Source organism: Sus scrofa, chromosome 2 (genome assembly GCF_000003025.6).
Source record: "Sus scrofa isolate TJ Tabasco breed Duroc chromosome 2, Sscrofa11.1, whole genome shotgun sequence".
NCBI lineage: Eukaryota > Metazoa > Chordata > Mammalia > Artiodactyla > Suidae > Sus > Sus scrofa.
Genome location: NC_010444.4, coordinates 66,685,192 through 66,707,793, shown reverse-complemented (window position 1 = coordinate 66,707,793; position 22,602 = coordinate 66,685,192). Strand labels below are relative to the sequence as shown.

General features: G+C 39.5%; 1 protein-coding gene across 1 annotated transcript in view; it reads left to right on the top strand.

Annotated features, from left to right (window-relative positions):
- The window catches only part of LOC106508100 (zinc finger protein 791-like), a 60,906-nt gene that overhangs the window by 3,555 nt on the left and 34,749 nt on the right, over positions 1-22,602 (top strand). Inside the window, exon 2 of the mRNA XM_021083744.1 lies at positions 9,222-9,353. The gene's annotated coding sequence lies outside the window, so the exon portion shown is untranslated. The remainder of the gene's footprint in view (positions 1-9,221; positions 9,354-22,602) is intronic.

Genomic DNA, 22,602 nt, shown 5'->3' with positions numbered 1-22,602 from the left:
ATGTTTGACTACTGAAAGTTCATCCGTACCCCTCCCTTTTGCCCTGGTGCTTCTTTCCTGGACAGGCTGGTGAGAAAGCCTAGAGGCTCCTGCTCTGTGAGCTGCTGTTTGCTGGGGAGCTTTCCTTGTGCCCTGTGCTGTGCTGCCCTGTGTGGCAGTGGTGACCCCACCATGCCTGCATTCTATGTACAGAGTAGGCAGTTTGTTAATTCCTGGTACTTTGGGAGCAGGAGTATAAGAAGGGGGCCCTCTTAACTGTGGTCCTGGGTTGATGTCTGAGCAGGAACCTACCTGAGTTTAGAATGAAGGTGTGACTGAGGCCAGCTTTGCCCAGACATTGTTAGATGTAGGGGGATTGGTGACTAGAAGGATGATTCTAGTCACCAATGAATGACTAGAATGAGGTCAACCCAAAAGATAGTCACTACTTTTTTGGCTATGCCTGTGGCATTCAGAAGTTCCCAAGGCAGGGATCAAACCTGAGCCCCAGCAGTGACAATGCTGGATCCTTCAACTCCAGCCACTACTTTTTTTTTGGTTTTTTTAGGGTCACACCTACACCATATGGACATTCCCAGGCTAGGAGTCAAATCAGAACTCTAGCCGCCGGCTTACCCCACAGCCACAGCAGTGCCACCAGATCCCAGCCTCGTCTGCAGCCTACACCACAGCTCACAGCAATGCCAGATCCTTAACCCACTGAGCAAGGCCAGGGATCAAACCTGCTTCCTCGTGGTTTCTAGTTGGGTTTGTTACCAATGAGCCACAACAGAACTCCCTCCAGCCATTACTTTAAAGAGAGCAGTTATTTCAGAGGAAGTTAAAGAAAAGACAGGGAATGGCAGCTAGTAGGTGGTGAGATTGCAGAAGGCTCACCAAAACTTTTCAGTAGTTCTGGAGCTGTTGGTCCTGCATCTTTTGCAACAAAGATCCTTCCCTGCTGGGTTATGAGGTACAACACCCACAGTCTCAGTTTGGCACAGCAGTATATTCAAACCCAACTTAAGCTGAGATTCCTTAAGATCTCTAAAGCAATCAGTGTTCCGAGGAGGCCTTTAACCCTGCTGGCAGTGATTGCAGGCTCTGTGGAAGAGGGTCTTGAGTTGTCCATGGGCTTCTGATGCAACGCACTGCCCTAGGTCCCACATTGATATACCTTTAAAGCTGCAACTATGCCCACATACTGGGATCTCTTGACAAGAGAGGCTTCCACAGAGGTGCCTGTTATGACATTGGTCCTGGAAATATCAGCTACTGACACCTGCTTATGATATGAGGAGCCAAACCTTGGCCCTCGGGTTATTTCTCCCAGTGGAGAGATGGTATTTCTTTTTTCAGTCCTTTGAAAGATGCTCTGGTGCTAGAGGAGCCACCCTTCTACACCTTGGTTCCCTGGGTAGTTGCTTGGGATTAAGTGAAGGCACAGATGTGGGGAGAGCAGAGACTAAGGATGACAGTTCAGCCTGGTGCATGATGGGCTCAGTGGAGAGTTGCTGCCTTTCATCCCTTGACTGGGACATCCTTGATGAGGAACCCAACCCAATGGTCATCACATGTAGTGAAGCATCAGGAAGTCATCAGGGTGGATTGTAACAAGCGATTCTTTTTTTTTTTTTTTTTTTTTTTTGTCTTTTTTTGTCTTTTTAGGGCCATACACAGCATGTGGAAGTTCCCAGGCTAGGGTTCGAATCGGAGCTCATTTGCCAACCTATACCGCAGCCACAGCAACACCAGATCCAAGCTGCATCCTCGACCTACTCCACAGCTCATAGCAATGCTGGATACTTAACCTACTGAGCGAGACCAAGGATCAAACCTGCATCTTCATGGATGCTGGTCGGGTTTGTTATCACTGAGCCACAGTGGGAACTCCTTTTTTTTTTTTTTTAAACAGACTTCAGCTTTTTTTGGAGCAGTTTTAAGTTTACAGAGAAACTGACCAGCAATTATAGAGTTCCCACATAACACCTCTGCATCCACACAGTAATCACTACTTTTTAAATCTTTTGCATGACCAGTCTGTTTGTTACAATTGCTGCACCAATACTGATGCATTCAGGTGCACAGATTACATTCTATTGACTTTTTGTGGTACAAAAGGTATGGATTTGGCAAATGTATAATAACATGTGTTCATCATTTCTGCACATGTAGTGTAATTTTACTTCCCTAAACTTTCTCAGTTCTCCACCTGTTGATTCATCTCCTCCTTTAATCCTTTAATTCCTCTAATCCCCAAGTCTTTCAGAACCAAAAGATCATTTTCCAGAACCTCACTTAACTTGGAATCATACAGGATATGGCTTTGTCACATTGCCTTCTTTCTTTGCCATATACTTTTAAGCTTCCCCCGTGTGTTTTCATAGCTTGATACCTCATTTCTTTTTATCGGTAAACAGTATTTCATCCTATGGATATACCTCTGATTATTTGCTTACCTGTAACTCATGCCAGTTATGACTAAAGCCTGTACAGATATTTGTGGATGGGTTTTGTGTGAACTTAAGCGTTGAGCTTGTTTGGACAAATAACCAGGAGTAAGATTGCTGGATCTTATCATACACAGTAAAAATATATGTTGTTTTGAAAGAAAGTTCCTGTCTTCCATGTAGAGGCACCAAATTCCATTCCCCCAGCAATGAATGAGGATTATCTTCACATCTCCACCAATATTTGGTGTTCTGAGTGTTTTGCGTTTTAGCCATTAAGGCAGTGTGTAGTAAGTACTAGCTCATTGTTTTATTTGCAGTTTCTCATTAATGTTTGATGTTGAGTCTGTTTTCATATTTCTTCTTTCCCTTCTTTATATCTTCTATGGGAAACTGTCCAAATCTTTTCCCATTTTTAATTAGGCTATCTTCTTACTGTTGAGGTTTTTTGCTGTTTTGTTTTTTTTTTTTTCCTTTTTAAGGCCACACCTGAAGCATGTGGAATTTCCCAGTTCTCTAGGTGTTTTGAATATCAGTCATTTACCACAAAACTGTTTTGCAAAGATTTTCTCTTTTTTATTCTCTTAACATAGTCTTTCTTAGAAGAGGCATTTTTCATTTTAATAAAATAAAATTATACTTTTTTCTTTTATAAACCTTGCATTTATTGTTATATTTGAAAATTCATCACCAACCTGAGTGTGACCTATATTTCCTCCTATGAGATTTTCTAGGAGTTTACTACTTTTGCATTTTACATTTAAATCTGTTATGTGTTTTGAGACTTTTTTGGGGGGGGGGTAAAATGTGTAAGTCCCATGTCTACATTTGTTTTGTTTGTGTCTGAGTTTGTATGTGAATATCCATTATATTCAGCACTGTTTGTTTAAAAAATTTCCTTTTCATTTGAATTGCCTTTCCTTCTTTGTCCAAGTTCTGTGTGAGTCTATAGAAAAATAATCGATTATCTTTCAGTCTTGGTATGTGTCTTATTAACTCCAAGGGCTATCTGTTGTTGGAGAATCTTTCAGATGTTTCACAGAGATAATTACGTCCTAGACAGCAAAGGTCTGGATTTACCTAGAGGATTCATGAATATGTATGTTCTTTGTCAGGAAGTAGAAGTCCCCTCTGTTTCTTGTTTGTGATCATAAGTGGAAGTTAGATTTTATCAAATCCTTTTCTATTTTCATATTCCATCTATTCCTTTCTGGTATTGGTAATGTCTGTCTTCCCTTCTAATAATTTTGACTAGATGTTTTTCAATGTTATTCACCTTGTCAAAGAACTAGCTTAAAAATGTTTTCTCCTTCATTTTCCCACAATTTGTTAATTTATTTTCTGATTATCATAATTTTATTCTCCTTACTTTGTAATTACATCTTTTTTTAAAAAAATTGTTTCCTAAGGTAGACGCTTGTATTATTGTTTACAGCTCTTTGTTTTTTCCCCAGTGTGTTTGCTTGATGGTATAAATTCTGTAGGTGCTGCTTTTGCTGCATCCCGCTCTTTAGCTCAAAATTAGTTTTAATTTCTTTCCGAAACTACTTTGATCCCATGTATTATTTAGAAATGTGTGTGGAGGAGTTCCCATTGTAGCGCAGCAGGAACAAATCCAAGTAGGAACCATGAGGTTGCGGGTTCGATCCCTGGCCTCGCTCAGTGGGTTAAGGATCCAGTGTTGCCGTGAGCTGTGATGTAGGTCACAGACAAGGCTTGGATCTGGTGTTGCTGTGGCTGTGGTGTAGGCTGCTGTAGCTCCAATTAGACCCCTAGCCTGGGAAATTCCATATGCTGCAGGTGCGGCCCTAAAAAGAAAAAAAAAAGAGAGAGAGAGAGAGAGAAAGAAAGAAAAAGAAATGTGTGTGGAATCTGCATATTTGGGACTTTTCCAACTCTCTTGCTTTATTGATGGCTAGGTTAATGCTTTTGAGATTTAAGAGCATTGTTTGTGTGATTTTTGTCCTTTCAGTTTTTTTTTTTTTTTTTTTTTTTTGGCTTTTTGCCATTTCTAGGGCCGATCCTGTGGCATATGGAATTTCCCAGGCTAGGTATATAATTGGAGCTGTAGCCGCCGGCCTACACCAGAGCCACAGCAACACGGGATCCAAGCCACGTCTGCAACCTACTCCACACCTCACAGCAACACCAGATCCTCAACCCACTGAGCAAGGCCAGGGATCAGACCTGCAACCTCATTGTTCCTAGTCGGATTCGTTAAATACTGTACCGTGACAGGAACTCCTGTTCTTTCAGATTAAGGTTGTTTTATGTCCCTGAAAGTTTTCTGTCTCCTTGAATGTTCCAAGTAAACTTGGGAAGAATGTGTATTCTACCCTTGTTTCATGAAGTATTCCATGGCTTACAATCAAATTGAATTGTTTCAGTGCTGTTCAGTTCAAATTTTTCTTGATATTTGGCCTGCTGTCATGTATAGCTTTTGATAAGGAGGTGTTGAAGAGTTCCTGTTGTGGCTCAACCTGTTAAGAACCCATGCGTTAGCAACATGGATGGACCTAGAAACTATCACGCTAAGTGAAGTCAGCCATACAATGAGACACCAACATCAAATGCTTTCACCGACATGTGGAATCTGAAAAAAGGATGGACTGAACTTCTTTGCAGAACAGATGCTGACTCACAGACATTGAAAAACTTATGGTCTCCGGAGGAGACAATTGAGGGGTGGGGGGATGTGCTTGGGCTGTTGGATGGTAATCCTGTGAAATCAGATTGCTATGATCATTATACAACTACAGATGTGATAAATTCATTTGAGTAATTTAAAAAATAAAGATAAAAATAAAAAAGAACCCATGAGGATGCAGGTTTGATCCTTGGCCTTGCTCAGTGGGTTAAGGATCCAGCGTTGCCGTAAACTGTGGTATAGGTTGCAGATGCAGCTTGGATCCCATGTTGCTGTGGCTGTGGTGTGAGCTGGCAGCTATAGCTCCAATTGGACCCCTAGCCTGGGAACCTCCATGTACAGCGGGTGCAGCCCTGAAAAGACAATAAATAAATAAATAAATACTGACATGAACAAACAAAACCTGTACAAAAAAAATCCCTAATCACATATCACTTTGAAACAGTAATCTTGAGAGACATTATTGCCTAGGACCCCCTCTTTCTCTTCCTCGTCCTCAGCCTCTTCCTGTAATAACTTCTCTTTCTTAGATTTCACCTTCGGTTCAATATCCACGAGAAGTGTATCCAGAGGTAAGCTGTCTGGCAGAGTAAAATATCGAATGTTATTTCCTGGAATACTCAGTGTTTGCAGCTGCACAGATTCCCTGTTCTTCAGGGTCATTTTCACACCTTTAAGATATGTATTCTTATTTATTTATTTATTTATTTTTTGTCTTTTGTATTTTTTAGGGCCACACCTGCAGCATATGGACGTTCCCAGGCTAGGAGTCAAATAGGAGCTGTAGCTGCCAGCCTACACCACAGCCACAGCAGCTTAGGACCCGAGCCCCATCTGTGACCTATACCACAACTCATGGCAATGCCGAATCCTTAACCCATGGAGCGAGGCCAGGGATAGAACCCGAGTCCTTATGGATACTAGTCGGGTTCATTAACCACTGCGCCACAATGGAACTCCAAGATGTGTGTTCATGTTGACATCTACACCTGTGATATTTCTGTGGACTTGTGTTCCATTCTTTAATTAGTGGTTACAATTTCATGCCTCAATTTCATGTAAAATCTCACCAGCTTCATCCCAATGGTACAGTCACCCTCTTGGTACAGTAGTGCTCAAAACCAGACAATGGAGGCCAGCCTGCAGAAGGTATGAATGGTGGAAACCAACTGTATCTTGATTCCAACAAAATGGCTTAGTTTTTCCAAATTCTGCCTTTTATGTGATGAATCCTTCATTGTGCCTTTCTTAGTGCTTGTCTGCATTTGCTCAACATTACATTTTTCTGTGTCTTCATATTTAAATCAAGTTTTTTGTAGACAATATATAATTACAATTTTAAAATATGATATTACTCAGCTGTGGTGTGGGTTCAATCCCTGGCCCTGGAACTCTCACATGCCACAAAAAAAATGATATTACTGTATTTGTCTTTCAGATATTGTATTGGATTGTATTGAGACCACTGATGATTAAAGTGGTGATGAATATAGTTGGATTAATATTTACCACACCTTGTACTGTTTCTGTTTGTTGCCTTTGTTCTAGGAAAGTAGTTTTTTAATTTCGAAACTTTTTCTTTCTTTTTAGGGCCACACCCACGGCACATGGAAGTTCCCAGGCTGGGAGTCAAATCAGAGCTGCAGCTGCTGGCCTATGTCACAACTACAGCAATGCCAGGTCCTTAACCCACTGAGCAAGGCCAGGACTTGACCCCCATCCTCATGGATACTGGCAGGGTTCATTACCACTGAGCCATGATGGAAACTCCCTTAATTTAAAAACTTTATTTCAGTCCACTCAGTTCTTGCTTCTTCTCTCTCTCTTTTTTTTTTTGCTTCTGTTTCTGAAAAGAATCCAATTTGATTCTAATCTATGTTTCTCTATACCTAAAGTGTATTTTCCCCTTCTGTCTTCTTACAATGTATTCTCTTTACCTTTGTTTTTTTTCTTTAGATTGAATGTGATATGCCTTGGTCTCCATTTTAGGAGTTTTCTTATTTAGTATTTGTTGAGCTTCATGGATCTACAGTTGTCTAGAAAAATCTCAGTGATTGTTAACATATATCTTCTATTTCTGTATTTTTCCTTCAGTTATTTTTATTATATGTATTTTATTTTATTATTATTATTTTTTGCTTTTTAGGGCCACACCTGTGGCATGTGGAAGTTCCCAGGCTAGGAGTCTAATCAGAGCTACAGCTGCCGGCCTACACCACAGCCACAGCTACATGAGATCCGTGCTGCACCTGCAACCTACATCATAGCGCATGGCAATGGCAGATCCTTAACCCGCTGAGCGAGGCCAGGGATCAAATCTTCATCCTTACGGATGCTAGTCAGATTCATTAACTGCTGAGCCACAACAGGAACTCTGAAAGAGATTTTTTTGAGCACAGGCTTTAAGAAAAGATAGTTTGGGGCATATTTGTAAAACATGTTTATTTTTCTTTCCTAGTGTCAGAGACATCAGTTTGCCCTTTGAAGTCTGTGTTCTTATGGCTCTGGGAATACTTATTTGTTTCAGACTTTTTCATTTTCTTCTTGTGAGATTAAAAGTCACAGCTTCTAAATTCATAAATTACATACTAGATTTTGTGCTGAAGCAGCTATAGTGGCTGCTTGGGAAAGACTTGTTCTGGAAACTGCAGGAGACTTGATATTAGTTTGCAGAAGACCACTGATAAAAACTTTATATATTTCATAATCATGGGAAAATTCACCATCACACCATTGTGGACTTCTTTGAACTCCCTTCCAAACCATAGCTCTTAACCTGTTCCTCCAGTATAGTAAGCCCAGGGTATACTGTTAAGTTTTGATGAAAAAAGAGTTTCTTGCACCGTGTGTCTAAAACTTGGCTGGAAGCAGCCCTGAGGCACATGGGCACAGTGATTTTGTGGTCCAAGTTATTCTTCCCCATGTTAGAGCTCTAAGTTTCAAATAACTCTCTGGTTGCATCAAATTATGTATATAGAGAAAGGAAAAACAGAGTCTGATTAATTGTTACCAATCTTGAAGGCAATATTTCCCCTCCAAATTTTTATATTTGGGTAGCTGCATCCAAACTCTTTTAAAAGGCCTGGATGACTTTGGACAATGTTGCCACCTAGGCTTTGTGAAACGTGTGATTTCTACAGGCCTCCTGGACTCTCACGTTAGGTGGTGGGACTAGGGGAAAAAAAAAACTTCCAGGAGTTCCCTTTGTGACTGAGTGGTTAGCAAACCCAACTAGTATCCATGAGGACTGGGGTTCAATCCCTGGCCCTGCTCAGTGGGTTAAAGATCTGGCATTGTTGTGAGCTGTGGTGTAGGTTGCAGGCATGTCTGGGATCTCGCATTGCTGTGGCTGTGGTGTAGGCTGGCAGCTATAGCTCCAATTCAGTCCCTAGCCTGGGAATCTCCTTATGCTATGGGTGCCCTAAGAAGACAAAAATGAAGGCGTTCCCTGGCGCAGTGGTTAACGAATCCGACTAGGAACCACGAGGTTGCAAGTTCGGTCCCTGCCCTTGCTCAGTGGTTTAACGATCCGGCATTGCCGTGAGCTGTGGTGTAGGTTGCAGACGCAGCTTGGATCCCAAGTTGCTGTGGCTCTGGCGTAGGCCAGTGGCTACAGCTCTAGCTCTGATTCAACCCCTAGCCTGGGAACCTCCATATGCCACGGGAGCGGCCCAAAGAAATAGCAAAGACAAAAAAAAAAAAAAAAAAGACAAAAATGAAAAACAAAAAACAAACCAAAACTTTTAGTTCTTCACTGTGTTTTTATTCATTTATTTCTCATAGAGTCCTGAACCTCTACCTCATGGAGTCCTGTAAATGTTGCATCATAAGGAAGAAAATAAAGGAATTTTTTCATAAGAATATGTTCTTAAAACATATGTTTCATTGGTATAGCATTTCTGTCGTTTTCCAAAGTTCTGTGGGCCCTGCCAATAATAAGATATAACCTATAATGTGATCAGAACAATTTTCATTTGTTCATGATGCTCTTAAGTTATTAAGGAAGTGTGGAAAGTAAGTTTCTCATGATCAAGTCATAGAATAACTCTTTGTAAAGAACAGAATCACGTGTAACCATCCAATAAAGGGAGCGTGAATATTAGTTCTGTAAGTCTTATGATACATCATACTTTACATGTTTCCAGTGTTTCGGACTCAGTGACCATTGAAGATGTGGTCGTGAACTTCACCCTGGAGGAATGGGCTTTACTGCATCTTTCACAGAGGAAACTACAGAGATGTGCTGCAGGAAACCTTCAGGAACCTGGCCTCAATAGGTAAGAATGAGATATCAATTAGAAAACAAGTGTTTCTTAGCTATTAATATTGTTCCAAAATATGGAATATAGGGAAGGATAGACATTGGTAAATAAGCTAGGTGTGGTCAGAGCTCAATATGGACCTAGGATCTAAAATTTTTTTATAATTTCTAATTTTTCTGGGTCTGAATTTCTTTTCTTTTTCTTTCTTTTTTTTTCTTTTACTTTCTTTCTTTCTTTCTTTTTTTTCTTTTGTCTTTTGTCTTTTGTCTTTTGTCTTTTTAGGGCCACACCTGCGGCATATGGAAGTTCCCAGGCTAGGGGCCCAATTGGAGCTGTTGCTGCCAGCCTACACCGGAGCCACAGCAATGCCAGATCCAAGCCTTGTCTGCAACCTATACCACAGCCCATGGCAACGCTGGATCCTTAACCCACTGAGCAAGGCCAGGGATCGAACTGGCAACCTCATGGTTCCTAGTCAGATTGGTTTCTGCTGTGCCGCAATGGGAACTCCTGGATCTGCATTTCAGAAACACAACAGAAAGATCATAGCATTGAAGATCAGGACAAAAACCAGGGGAGAAAATTAAAGTGAGGCACACTTACAAGACAAAGCATTTGTCTCATGAGAATTGTGGTATATTATGAAAATGTTAAAAGAAGCAAACAAAACAAACAGCCTCATTTTCAAATTTAGTTATTCTTAGAAAATGTCTACCAACAATATTTTCTTAAATGTGATATAAATGTTCACTGTCTGCAAAATAGTTCAACTTGCAATCATTATTAAACTCTATATTTTAATACCAGTTTTTAAGAAAAGTGTGAAGTCAGTATATTAAATTTCTAACAATTCACACAGATAGAAAACCATACTATTCCTATAAATCATAATAAATACAATTAGTTTATAATGATTAATAAAGAAATCATTAATAATATTTCTCACTCTCTCTATTTTATTTTATTTTATTTTTTGTCTTTTTAGGGCTGTACCTTTGGCAAATGGAGGTTCCCAGGCTAGGGGTCTAATCAGAGCTACAACTGCCAGCCTACACCACAGCCACAGCAATGTGGGATCCTAGCCACATCTTCGACCTACACCACAACTCATGGCAACACTGGATCTTTAACCCACTGAGTGAGGCCAGGGATTGAACCTTCATTCTCATGGATACTAGTTAGGTTCGTTAACCACTGAACCACAACAGGGACTCCCTCTTCTGATTGTTTACAGAAGTGCTATGGTAGAGAGATTCTCTGAAAGTAAAAACAATAGTTCATGTGGAGAAAAGTTCAGCATTTTTTCCAACTCTCAATCCAAACAAGAAAACTACTGGATTAAAATCATGAGGATGCAGTGCATGTGGAACAGTCTTTATGGGTCATTCATCCTTCATAGACATATGAGATGTCACATTGAACACAAACCATGAGACTACCAAAAATACAGTGGGAAGCTATATAAAGGCAAGAAATGTGGGAAAGCCCTCAGTTCTCCAACTTCTCTTCAAATACATACTGGAGAGAAAAAAAGAATTCATACTGGAGAGAAATCCCGTGGAAATAAGAAATGTGGGAAGGCCTACAGATATTCCGATTCCTTACAAACATATTAAAGAATTCACACAGGAGAGAAACCCTATGAATTTGAAAAATGTGGTAAGAGATACAGTTCACAAACAGATTTCCAAATCTGAAAAAATCCACCCGAGAGAAAAACTCTTTGAATGTAAGGAATGTAGGAAAGCTTTCACATGGCTCCCACCTTTTTGAAAACACATGATAACACACACCTGAGATGTACCTTATAAATGTAAAGATTGTGGGGAAACATTCATTTATCCCAGTTCTCTTCAAACACATCAAGTGAGTCGCACTGGAAAGAAACTCTATGAATGTAAACAGTGTGGGAAAGCCTTTCTATATCAAGAAACCTTCTGAACACACAGAAGAAATCACATAGGAGAGAAATCCTATCAGTGAAAGCAATGTGGTAAAAGGTTCAGTTCTCAAAACTGTTTCCAAATACATGAAAGAAATCACACTGGGGAAAACTCCTATGAATATAGGGAATGTGGGAAAGGTTTCATGTGGCACACAAGCTTTCAAAAACACAGAAACACACATTGGAGATGGACTTTATAGATGTAAGAAATGTAAGAAATGTGAGGAAGCATTCCTTGTTCTCTTCCAATACCGGAAACAAGTAACAATGGAAAGAAACTCTGTCAATGTAAACAATGTGAAAAAGTCTTTAAATGTCCAAAAACTATTCAAATACATCAATCCACAGGGGAGAGAAACTATGAATGTAAGCAGGGTGGTAAAGACTTCAGTTATTTCGATTCCTTCTGGGAACACAGGAGAGAAACCATATGAATGTAAAACATGTTCTAACGCATTGAGTACTCTCGGTTCTCTTCAAAGTCATGAAAGAATCCACGCTGGAGAAAAACCCTATGCTGTAAAGAATGTGGCATACACATGGCAAAGAAAAAAAAAACCTTCTTTTTAAAATTATTTTTTCATTTTTTGGTCTTTAGGATTGCATATCTTATATGTGGGGAAACCTTCACTTCCACTTATGTTCAAGTGCACGAAAGAAACTCACACTGGAAAGCCCTATGGATGTTAGGAATATGGGAAAGCCTACATTTGTCTCTCAAGCATTCAAAGACACATGAGACCACACACTGGAGGGAAACCATAAAAATGTGAAGAATGCGGGGAAAGGCTTCTCTTATCATAGTAATTTAAGAAGGCATGAAAATATACACTAGATAAAACCTCCTATTTGTAGAGAGCTTGGGAAAGACTTCAATTGGTCCACATCCTTAGATGTGAAAACTCACATCAAAGACATAGAAATGTAAGTAACATGAGATTACTTGATGGAAAGTAATCTATGCAAATATTCCAGAAAGTCTTTGATTTGAAAGAACTGTTTTTAAAATGTTGTGTTTACTAAGGATCTTAAAGTATATTCTTGCATCTTGGAGTTCTACTGTTTTCAGAATTGAATATTAATTTGAGTTAATTCTATAAGTTGTCTTTCACAACATAAAAGGTGGTGATTTTTCATTTAATCAAATAATGATTTTTAGTTTTTTCATTTTGAAGTTTCTTGGATCCATGGTTAAATTGTATTTCTAATATGCGATTAGGCTTAAATTTTTATGATATGCTATTCATTCTTCTTTAAAGTGCCATTGAAAATAGCAGTTTGGGGAGTTCCCATTGTGGATCAGCAGGTTAAGAATCTGACAGTGTCTGTGAGGATGTGGATTTGATCCCTGGCCTCCCTCAGTGGTTAAGGATCCAGCGACTGTCACTGCAGTGTCTTGGGTCTCTGCTTTGCTGTAGGTTTGACCCTGTCCCAGGAACTTTCATGTGCTGTGGGCATGACCAAAAAACAAAAACACAATGGTGCAGCCAAAAAGAAAGGCACGACAATTTGTTTCTCTGCCTCATTAGGCAGTAGCATCCTTGAACCATTGTTTATATGGTTCATATGAGAATAAACACCATCCTTCTGTTAGGAAATCTGTGGGTGTTTCCTGTTACGTGTAGGTAGCAAAATATATAATCTCTCATTATGTTTTATATCATAGTTGGTTGCATGTAGTTAAAACTGTGTATTTTTTGTGAAACAATAGTTTATCATTTCAGAGCAATATTTTACCAACTCTTTTTGAAGATTTTGTTTTTTTATTTATTACTCAATGAACTTTATTACATTTATAATTGTACAACCATCATCACAACCCAATTTTATAGCATTTCTATCCCAAACCCCCAGCACATCCCCCCACTGCCCAACCTGTCTCATTTGAAACCTTAAGTTTTTCAAAGTCTGTGAGTCAGTGTCTTCTGTAAAGAAGTTCATCGTGTCCTTTTTTTAGATTCCACATGTAAGTGATTGCATATGATGTTGGTGTCTCACTGTCTAACTTCACTCAGCATGATAATTTCTAGGTCCATCCATGTTGCTGTAAATGCTGTTATTTCTTCCCTTTTAATGGCTGATATTCCATTGTGCATATGTACCACATCTTCCTTATCCACTCCTCTGTTGATGGACATTTAGGTTATTTCCATGTCTTGGCTATTGAAAATAGTGCTGCAATGAACATTGGAATACATGTGTCTTTTTGAGTCATGGTTTTCTCTCGATAGATGACCAGGAATGGATTGCTGGATTAAATGATAGTTCTATTTTTACTTTTCTGAGGAATCTCCATATTGTTTTCCACAGTGGTTGCACCAATTTACATTCCCATCAGCAGTGTAATAGGGTTCCGTTTTCTCCACACTCTCTCCAGTACTTATTGTTTGTAGACTTTTTGATGATGGACATTCTGGCCAGTATAAGGTGGTATCCCATAGTGTCCTGTTCCACTGATCTATATTTCTGTCTTTGTGCAAGTACCGTATGGTTTTGATGACTGTAGCTTTGTAGTATAGCCTGAAGTCAGGGAGCCTGATTTCTCCAGCTCCATTTTTCATTCTCAGGATGGCTCTGGCTATTCTGGGTCTTTTGTTCTTCCAAAAAAACTTTAAGATATTTTGCTCCAGTTATGTGAAAAATGTCTTTGGTAATTTGATAGGGATTACATTGAATCTGTAGATTGTCTTGGGTAGTATAGTCATTTTGATAATATTGATTCTTCCAATTCAACAGTATGGTATGTCTTTCCATCTGTTTGTGTCATCTTTTGTTTCTTTCGTCAGTGTCTTATAGTTTTCAGAGTACAGGTCGTTTGTCTCCTTAGGTAGGTTTATTCCTAAGTATTTTATTCTTTTTGAGATGGTAAATGGGATTGTTTCCCTAATTTCTCTTTCTGATCTTTTGTTGTTAGTATATAGAAATGCAGTTGATTTCTGTGTATTACTTTTGTAATCCTGTAATTTTGCCAAATTCATGGATGATCTCTAACAGTTTTCTGGTAGTGTCTTTAGGATTTTCTAGGTATAGTATCATGTCATCTGCAAATAGTTTTAGTTTTACTAATAGTGATAGTTTTACTTCTCCCTTTCCAATTTGGATTCCTTTTATTTCTTTTTCTTCTGTGATTGCCATGGCTAGGACTTCCAAAACTATGTTGAATAGTAGTGGCGAGAGTGGATATCCTTGTCTTTTTCCTGATCTCAGCGGGAATTCTTTCAGCTTTGCACCATTGAGAATGATGTTAGCTGGGGGTTTGTCATATATGGCCTTTATTATATTGAGGTAGGTTTCTTCTATGCCCACTTTCTGAAGGGTTTTTATCAGAAGTGGGTGTTGGATTTTGTCAAAGGCTTTTTCTGCATCTTTTGAGAGGATCATATGGTTTTTATTCTTCAGTTTATTAATGTGATGTATCTGATTGATTTGAGGATATTGGAGAATCCTTGCATCCCTGGGATAAATCCCACTTGATCATGATGTATAATCCTTTTAATGTATTGTTGGATGCTGTTTGCTAGTATTTTGTTGAGGATTTTTGCATTTATGTTCATCAATAAAATTGGCCTGTAGTTTTCTTTTTTATGGTATCTTTGTCTGGTTTTGGTATCAGAGTGATCGTGGCCTCATAGAATGAGTTTGGGTGTGTTCCTTCCTCTGCAATTTTTTGGAACAGTTTCAGAGGGATAGGTGTTAGGTCTTCTCTGAATGTTTGATAGAATTCACCTGTGAAGCCATCTGGTCCTGGGCTTTTGTTTGTTGGAAGTTTTTTATTTTTTTTTTTTTAATTTTTATTTTATTTTATTTTATTTTTATTTTATTTTATTTATTTTATTTTATTTTATTTTATTATTTTATCTTTCTGCCTTTTCTAGGGCTGCTCCCGCAGCATATGGAGGTTCCCAGGTTAGGGGTCTAATCAGATATGTTGCCCCCAGCCTATGCCAGAGCCACAGCAATGCAGGATCCGAGCCACATCTGCGACCTACACCACAGCTCACGGCAATGCCGGATCCTTAACCCAATGAGCAAGGCCAGGGATCCTAATTGGATTCGTTAACCACTGAGCCACAACGGGAACTCCTGTTGGAAGTTTTTAAATCAGTTTCAATTTCAGTTCTTGTGATTGGTCCGTTCATCTTTTCTATTTCATCTTGGTTTAGTCTTGGAAGATTGTACTTTTCAAATAATTTATCCATTTTTTCTAGGTTTTCCGTTTTATTGGCATATATTTGCATGTAGTAGTCTCTTATGATCCTTTGTATTTCTGTGATGTCCGTTGTAATTTCCCTTTTTGTCATTTCTAATTTTATTGATTTGAGTCCTCAGTCTTTTTTTCTTGATAAGTCTGGCTAAGGGTTTCTCAATTTTGTTGATCTTTTCAAAGAACCAGCTTTTCATTTCATTGATCTTTTCTATGGTTTTCTTCATTCTATTTCATTGATTTCTGCTCTGATCTTTATGATTTCTTTCCTTCTGCTAACTTTAGGTTTTGTCTGTTCTTCTCTCTCTAGTTGCTTTAGGTGTAAAGTTAGGTTGTTTGAGCTTTTTCTTGTTTCCTGAGGTGGGCTTGTATTGCTATAAACTTTCCTCTTAGAACTGCTTTTGCTGCATCCCATACATTTTGGAGTGTCGTATCTTTGTTGTCATTTGCTTCTAGGTATTTTTTAATTTCCTCAGTGATCCATTGGTTGTTTAGTAGCATGTTGTTCAGTCTCTATGTGTTTGTGTTTTTTGCAGTTTTTTCTTGTTGTTAATTTCCGGTCATATAGCCTTATGGTCAGAAAAGACACTTGATATGATTTCAGTTTTCTTAAAGTTACTGAGGCTTGATTTGTGGCCCAGAATGTGATCAATCCTAAAGAATGTTCCATGTGCACTTGAGAAGAATGTGTATTCTACTGCTTTTTGTGAAATGTCCTATAAATATCTATTCAGTCCTTCTGGTCTAATGCTTCATTCAGGGCCTGTGTTTCCTTATTGATTTTCTGTCTGGATGATCTGTCCATTGCTGTAAGTGGAGTGTTAAAGTCTCCCACTATTATTGTATTATTGTTAATTTCTCCTTTTAATGTTGTTAGCAGTTTCCTTATATATTGAGGTGATCCTATGTTGGGTGCATATATATTTACAATTGTTATATCTTCTTCTTGGATTGACCCTTCATTATGCAATGTCTTTCTTTGTTTCTTATAATATTCTTTATTTTAAGGTCTATTTTGTCTGATATGAATATTGCTACTCCTGCTTTCTTTTGATTCCTGTTTGCATGGAATATTTTCTTCCATTCTTTCACTTTCATGTAGAAGTCCCTAGAAGCGAATTGGGTCTCCTGAAGACAGCATATATATGGGTCTTATTTTTGTATCCATTCAGCCAGCCTATGTCTTTTGGTTGGGGCATTTAGTCCATTTACATTTAAGGTAATTATTGATGTGTGTGTTCTTATTGCCATTTTATTAACTATTTGGGGTTTGTTTTCATTGCTCTTATTTCTTCCCTTCTTCTCTTGTTCTTGCCTCTTATGGTTTGATGACTATCTTTAGTGTTGTATTTGAGCTGTAGATTTTTGGTTTGCAATTACCCTGAAGTTTTGATATAGGAGTCTCTATATATACAAGATTGTTTTAAGTCGTCAGTCTCTTAACTGCAAATGCATCCTCAGTGTCCTGAATTTGCATCCTCCTCTTCTCATGATTTCTGATTTTGTTAACATATTTGTGCATGGATGATTTCCTTCCTTTACTGAAAATATGCCTTTACTGGTGAGCCTTGCCATTTGTAATATTTTTGTTTCTACTTGTGGCTTTTTCTTTTCTGCCTAGAGAAGTTCCTTTAGTATTTGTTGTAAAGCTGGTTTAGTGTTGCTGAATTCTCTCAGCTTTTGAATATCTGTAAAGCTTTTGATTTCTCCTTCAGTTCTGAATGAGAGCCTTGCTGGGTAGAGCAATCTTGGTGGGAGGTTTTTTCCTTTCATCACTTTAAGTATATTGTGCCATTCCCTTGTGGCCTGTAGAGTTTCTGCTGGAAAATCTGCTGATAACCTTTTGGGGTTCCCTTGTATATTGTTTGTTTCTTCTCCCTAGCTGCTTTCAATATTTACTCTGTCTTTAATTTTGGTCAGTTTGATTAATATGTTTCTTTGGTTGTTCCTCCTTTGATTTATTTTATATGGTACTTGTGCTTCCTGGATTTGAATGAGTGGTTCCTTTCCCATGTTAGGGAATTTTTTGGCTATTATCTCTTCAAATATTTTTTCTGTCTCTTTCTCTCTCTCTTCTCCTTCTGGCACCTCTATAATACGGATGTTGGTGCATTTAATGTTGTCCCAGAGTTCTCTTACACTGTCTTCATATCTTTTCAGTCTTTTTTTCTCTTTTCTGTTCTGCATCAGCCATTTCCACTAGTCTGTCCTCCACCTCACTTATTTGTTCTTCTTCCTCCTGTATTCTGCTGTAGGTTGCTTCTAGTGAATTTTTTATTTCAGTTGTTGTATTTTGCATCTCTGCTTGCTTAAGTTTTAAATCTTATATTTCTTTGCTCAGTGTTTGCTGTAAAAGATCAATCTTTGCCTCAGTTTATTTCCAAAGTCCTGAATCATCTTTGCTATCATCCCCAGTCTAAAGTCTTTTTCCTAGAGGCTGATAATCTCCAAAGCACTTAGCTGTTTTTCTGGGGATTTTTCTTACTCCCTTATCTGAGTTATAGTTCTCTGCCTTTTCATTTTGTATAGATTTTTGGTGTGATCTCCTTTTTGCAGACAATACAGTTTGTAGCCTCTCTTGCTTCTGATGTCTTACCCCTTGTGTCTGAATTTGGGTACAGGAGATTGCTGAAGCCTTCCTGATGGGAGGGACTAGTGCCTGCCCACTGGTAGGTGGAGCTGATTCTTATTCCTCTGGTGGGTGGGGCTTTGTCTCTGGGTGAGATTAGAGGTTGTACCTGGGGAGTCTTTAGGCAGACTCTTTACTGCTGGGTGGGGCTGTGATCCCACCTGGATTATTGTTTGACCTGGGGCTTCTCAGCACTGGTGGGTGGGGCCAGATTTTCCCAAAATAGCCACCTCTAGAGGAATACATGCTGATGAATATTCCTGAGACCTTTGCCTCCAATGTCCTTCCCCTACAATGAGCCACAGTCACCCCCTTATTTCCCAAGAGATCCTCCAAGAACTTCAGTCAGGTCCGACCCAGGTTCCTATGAGGTTTCTGCTTTGTCCTGAGATCCAGTGCACATGAAAACCTGTGTGCCCCTTTTAAGAATGGGGTCTCTGTTTCCTCCAGTCTTGTGGAGCTCCTGCACACAAGCCCCACTGGCCTTCAATGCCAGATGCTCCAGGGGCTCTTTCTACCAATGCCAGATTCCCAGACATGGGGACCTGACATGGGGCTCAGAACTCTCACTCCCATAGGTGAGTCTCAGTGATATAGTTATTTTCCAGTCTGTGGGCTGCCTACCCAGTAGGTATGGATTTATTTATATCATGTAATTGCCCCTCCTACCATCTTTATGTGGCCTCCTCTTTGTCTTCTAGAGTAGGATATCTTTTTTGAAAGTTTCCTGTCCATTTGGTTTAAGGTTGTTCAGCATTTGGTTGTAATTTTGTTGTTTTCATGAGAAAAGGTGAGCTCCAATCCTTCTATTCTGCCATCTTAATCCCATCTCTTGAAGCTTTTGTGTGCTACCAAGTATTAGGGCTTTCATTTCCTCAGAGAATATTTTAAAATTTCCATTATACTTATGAATATTCAGATAAACCTTACAGTTTTCTTCATTTAATTATTGTAAAATATTAGTCAATTTTATCTTGTGCATAAAAATTAGTCTATTTTTTTACTCAGCCATTTTCTTAAGTTCTAATTTTTGTCATGAAACTAATTCCTTACAAATTCTTAACTGCAAAAGGTTAAACTGGAGTTCCCGTCGTGGCGCATTGGTTAACGAATCCGACTAGGAACCATGAGGTTGAGGGTTCGATCCCTGGCCTTGCTCATTGGGTTAAGGATCTGGTGTTGCCGTGAGCTATGGTGTAGGTCACAGACATGGCTCAGATCCTGTGTTGCTGTGGCTCTGGCGTAGGCCGGTGGCTACAGCTCTGATTAGACCCGTAGCCTGGGAACCTCCATATGCCACAGGAGTGGCCCAAGAAATGGCCAAAAAAAGACAAAAAAAAAAACGGTTAAACTGATTTTTTCAGTGCCATCATGCCAGTGACCCTCAGGATCACACCTCTAGTCAAATACTGGGGTATAAAGAATTCAGTTAATACAGAGTGCCCATTGTGGCTCTGTAGGTTAATAACCCGACTTAGTGTCCATGAGGATGCAGGTTTGATCCGTGGCCTCATTCAGTGGCTTAAGTATCTGGCGTTGCCACAGACAGTGACATATGTAGCAGATGCGGCTCAGTTTCGGCATTGCTATGGCTGTGTGCAGCCTCGCAGCTGTAGCTCCAATTTAACCCCTAGCCTGGGAACTTCCATATGCCTCAGGTGTGGCCCTAAAAAGAAAAAGTAAAGAAGGGAAAAAAAAGAGAGAATTCTATTAATAATGATTACAAAGCATGAAAGACTGGTGTATAGGAGTAACAGGGTGCTGAAAATGGGTTCTTACAGGATTTTCACTTGTGTTAGAGAATTTGCTGTTCAGGGTAGCAAGATATTTTTCTTTATTGGATGATTTCAGGCAATAAACTTTATTCTCTCATTGGCGATCATAATCATTTTCTTGAAGGCAAAAACAATGTCATGAAGCTAAACTTAATTACTAAGAAGCTTCATTCAATTATATTAGTAAGAAGAGAGAACTATTGTTTATTTTTACAATTTCAAATTTTATCTTTTACCATTGTTATTGATGGAGTTATAAAATACATAAATTTACTTTTTAGCGTGCTAGGTAATGTTTTGAAAATCTTCTTTATGACCTAACTTAGGCCTATAAAATTTGGTTAATTGTGGCTCAATACAAATCTAGCACAAGAGGAAGATAGGACTACTTTGCTGGTGAACCCCCTCTGAATGACTATTCTTGATGTTAGGGTTTCAACATCTGTCCTTGTCATATGCTTTAGATCAGTGTACCCAATTTAGCACAAAGAAGGCACTGTAGGATTTGGATGTACTGGTGTGAAATAGGTTTTTACGGTGATAGTGTTTGTATTTTCGTGGGAAAAAGAAGTGGTTAACAGAGTTCCTGTTGTGGCTCAGTTGATTAAGGCCTGATGTTATCTCTGTGAGGATGTGGGTTTGGTCCCTGGCCTCGCTCAGTGGACTAGGGATCTGGTGTTGCCACAAGCTGTGGCACAGGTCGTAATGCAGCTTGGATCTGATACTGCTGTGGCTGTGGTTTAGACCCGCAGCTGCAGCTCCGATTTGACCCCTGGCCCAGGAACTTCCATATGCCACAAGAGTGGCCATTTAAAAAAAAAAAAAGAGTCCCCTCCTGGCTCAGTGGTAACAAACCAGACTAGTATCTATGAGAACGCAGGTTTGATCCCTCGCTCAGAGGGTTAAGGATCTGATTTTGCTGTGATCTGAGGTGTAGCTAGCTTGCAAACAAGGCTCAGATCCTGTGTTGCCATGGCTGTGGTGTAGGCTGGCAGCTGCAGCTCCAATTCAACCCCTAGCCTTGGTACCTCCATATGGCACAGGTGTGGCACTAAAAATAAAATAAAAATAAATTAAAAAAAGAAATGGTTAAGAAATAATATTCCTTTGGTTTATGTGACGGACTTTTTGTTTTTTCTTTCTTTCTTTCTTCCTTTTTTTTTTTTTTTTTTTTTTTTTTTTTTTTTTTTTTTACCATCCTCATGGCATGTGGAAGTTCCTGGGCCAGGGATCAAACCTGTGCCACAGCAGTGAACCAAGTCACAGCAGTGACAGTGCCATATGCTTTAACTCTTAGGCCACCAGGGAACTCCAATAAGGACTTTCAAGGAAAGTAGAAGAAATGTTAGATATATAGGGAAGCTGGGGTGTGTGTGTGTGTATTTTCTATGAAGGCAGGAGCTTCAATGAGTGAGGGTGTCATTTTTACTTTTTCACCTGAGAATTGAGACATCTTGTTGATTTTGGCCAGATACGTGTGGTTTCTGTTGTGTTTAGTGTCACAGGGGAGGATATATGACAGGATTTGACATTTTCATCTTGCTGCTGAGTGTACGATATGTACATTGAAAACTTCATTCCTCCCATTTAGAGAAACAGGAGTGTCATCTGCATCACTCCAGCCCATTTAGATTCTGTCTCTGCAGCACTGTGATTTCCCAATAGAAAACCAAAGATTTTCTTTGGATGTTTAGAGGCAGTCATGCAAGGATAATTGAGATGAACTGCAGAAAGAGGGCATCATTTTGAATAATATCCTAAATGAGAATAAAGGGAGAAATGGCAAATTTTCAATTGCTTTTCATCAAGGATGGCTGGAAGTCCCCCCCACCCCTTAGGTCCACATCTGCAGCATATGGAAGTTCCCAGGCTAGGGGTTGAATCACAGCTGCAGCTGCTGGGCACAGGCACAGCCACAGCAATGTCAGATCTGATCTGTTTCTGCAACCTACATCACAGCCCTAGGCAACGCCAGATCTTTAACCCACTGAGCAAAGCCAGAAATTGAACCTCCATCCTCATGGACATTAGTCAGGTTCATAACCTGGTGAGCCACAGTGAGAACTCCCTGGCTGGAAGTCTTTTGTTTCACTGATTTACAAGGCCCTATACCCTATTTTTGCTGTTCCCAATTTCATGTCCATATGCTTAGAGTTGCAGGCGTGGTGTGGAGAAGTGGGAAGCAACAGTAACAGCATGGAGAATTTTGTTGTTTTGTTTTTTTGTTGCACCCAAGGCATGTAGAAGTTCCATGGCCAGGGATCAAACTCACGTTATAGCAGTGACTCTCTACCTTCAAGATTCCTCTTTGACAAATCAGGAGGAATCAATGATAAGAAACTTATGGTGTTTCTTGTCCCAAATTTCTGTCCCACCAAAACAGAACAGGTTTAATCATAAAAGAACATTTTCTTTCTTTCTTTCTTCCTTCCTTCCTTTCTTTTGTCTTTTTAGTTCCCAGGCTAGGGGTTGAATCAGAGCTGCAGCTGCTGGCCTACACCACAACCACAGCAATGCCAGATCCAAGCTGCATTGGCGACCTACACTACAGCTCACAGCAACACCAGATCCTTAACCCACTGAGCAAGGCCAGGGATCGAACCTGTGTCCTCATGGATCCTAGTCAGGTTCGTTTCCACTGAGCCACAACAGGGACTCCAGAGAGAACATTTTCAACAAAAACACCTTTGTACCATAACAGCAGGGCTCTA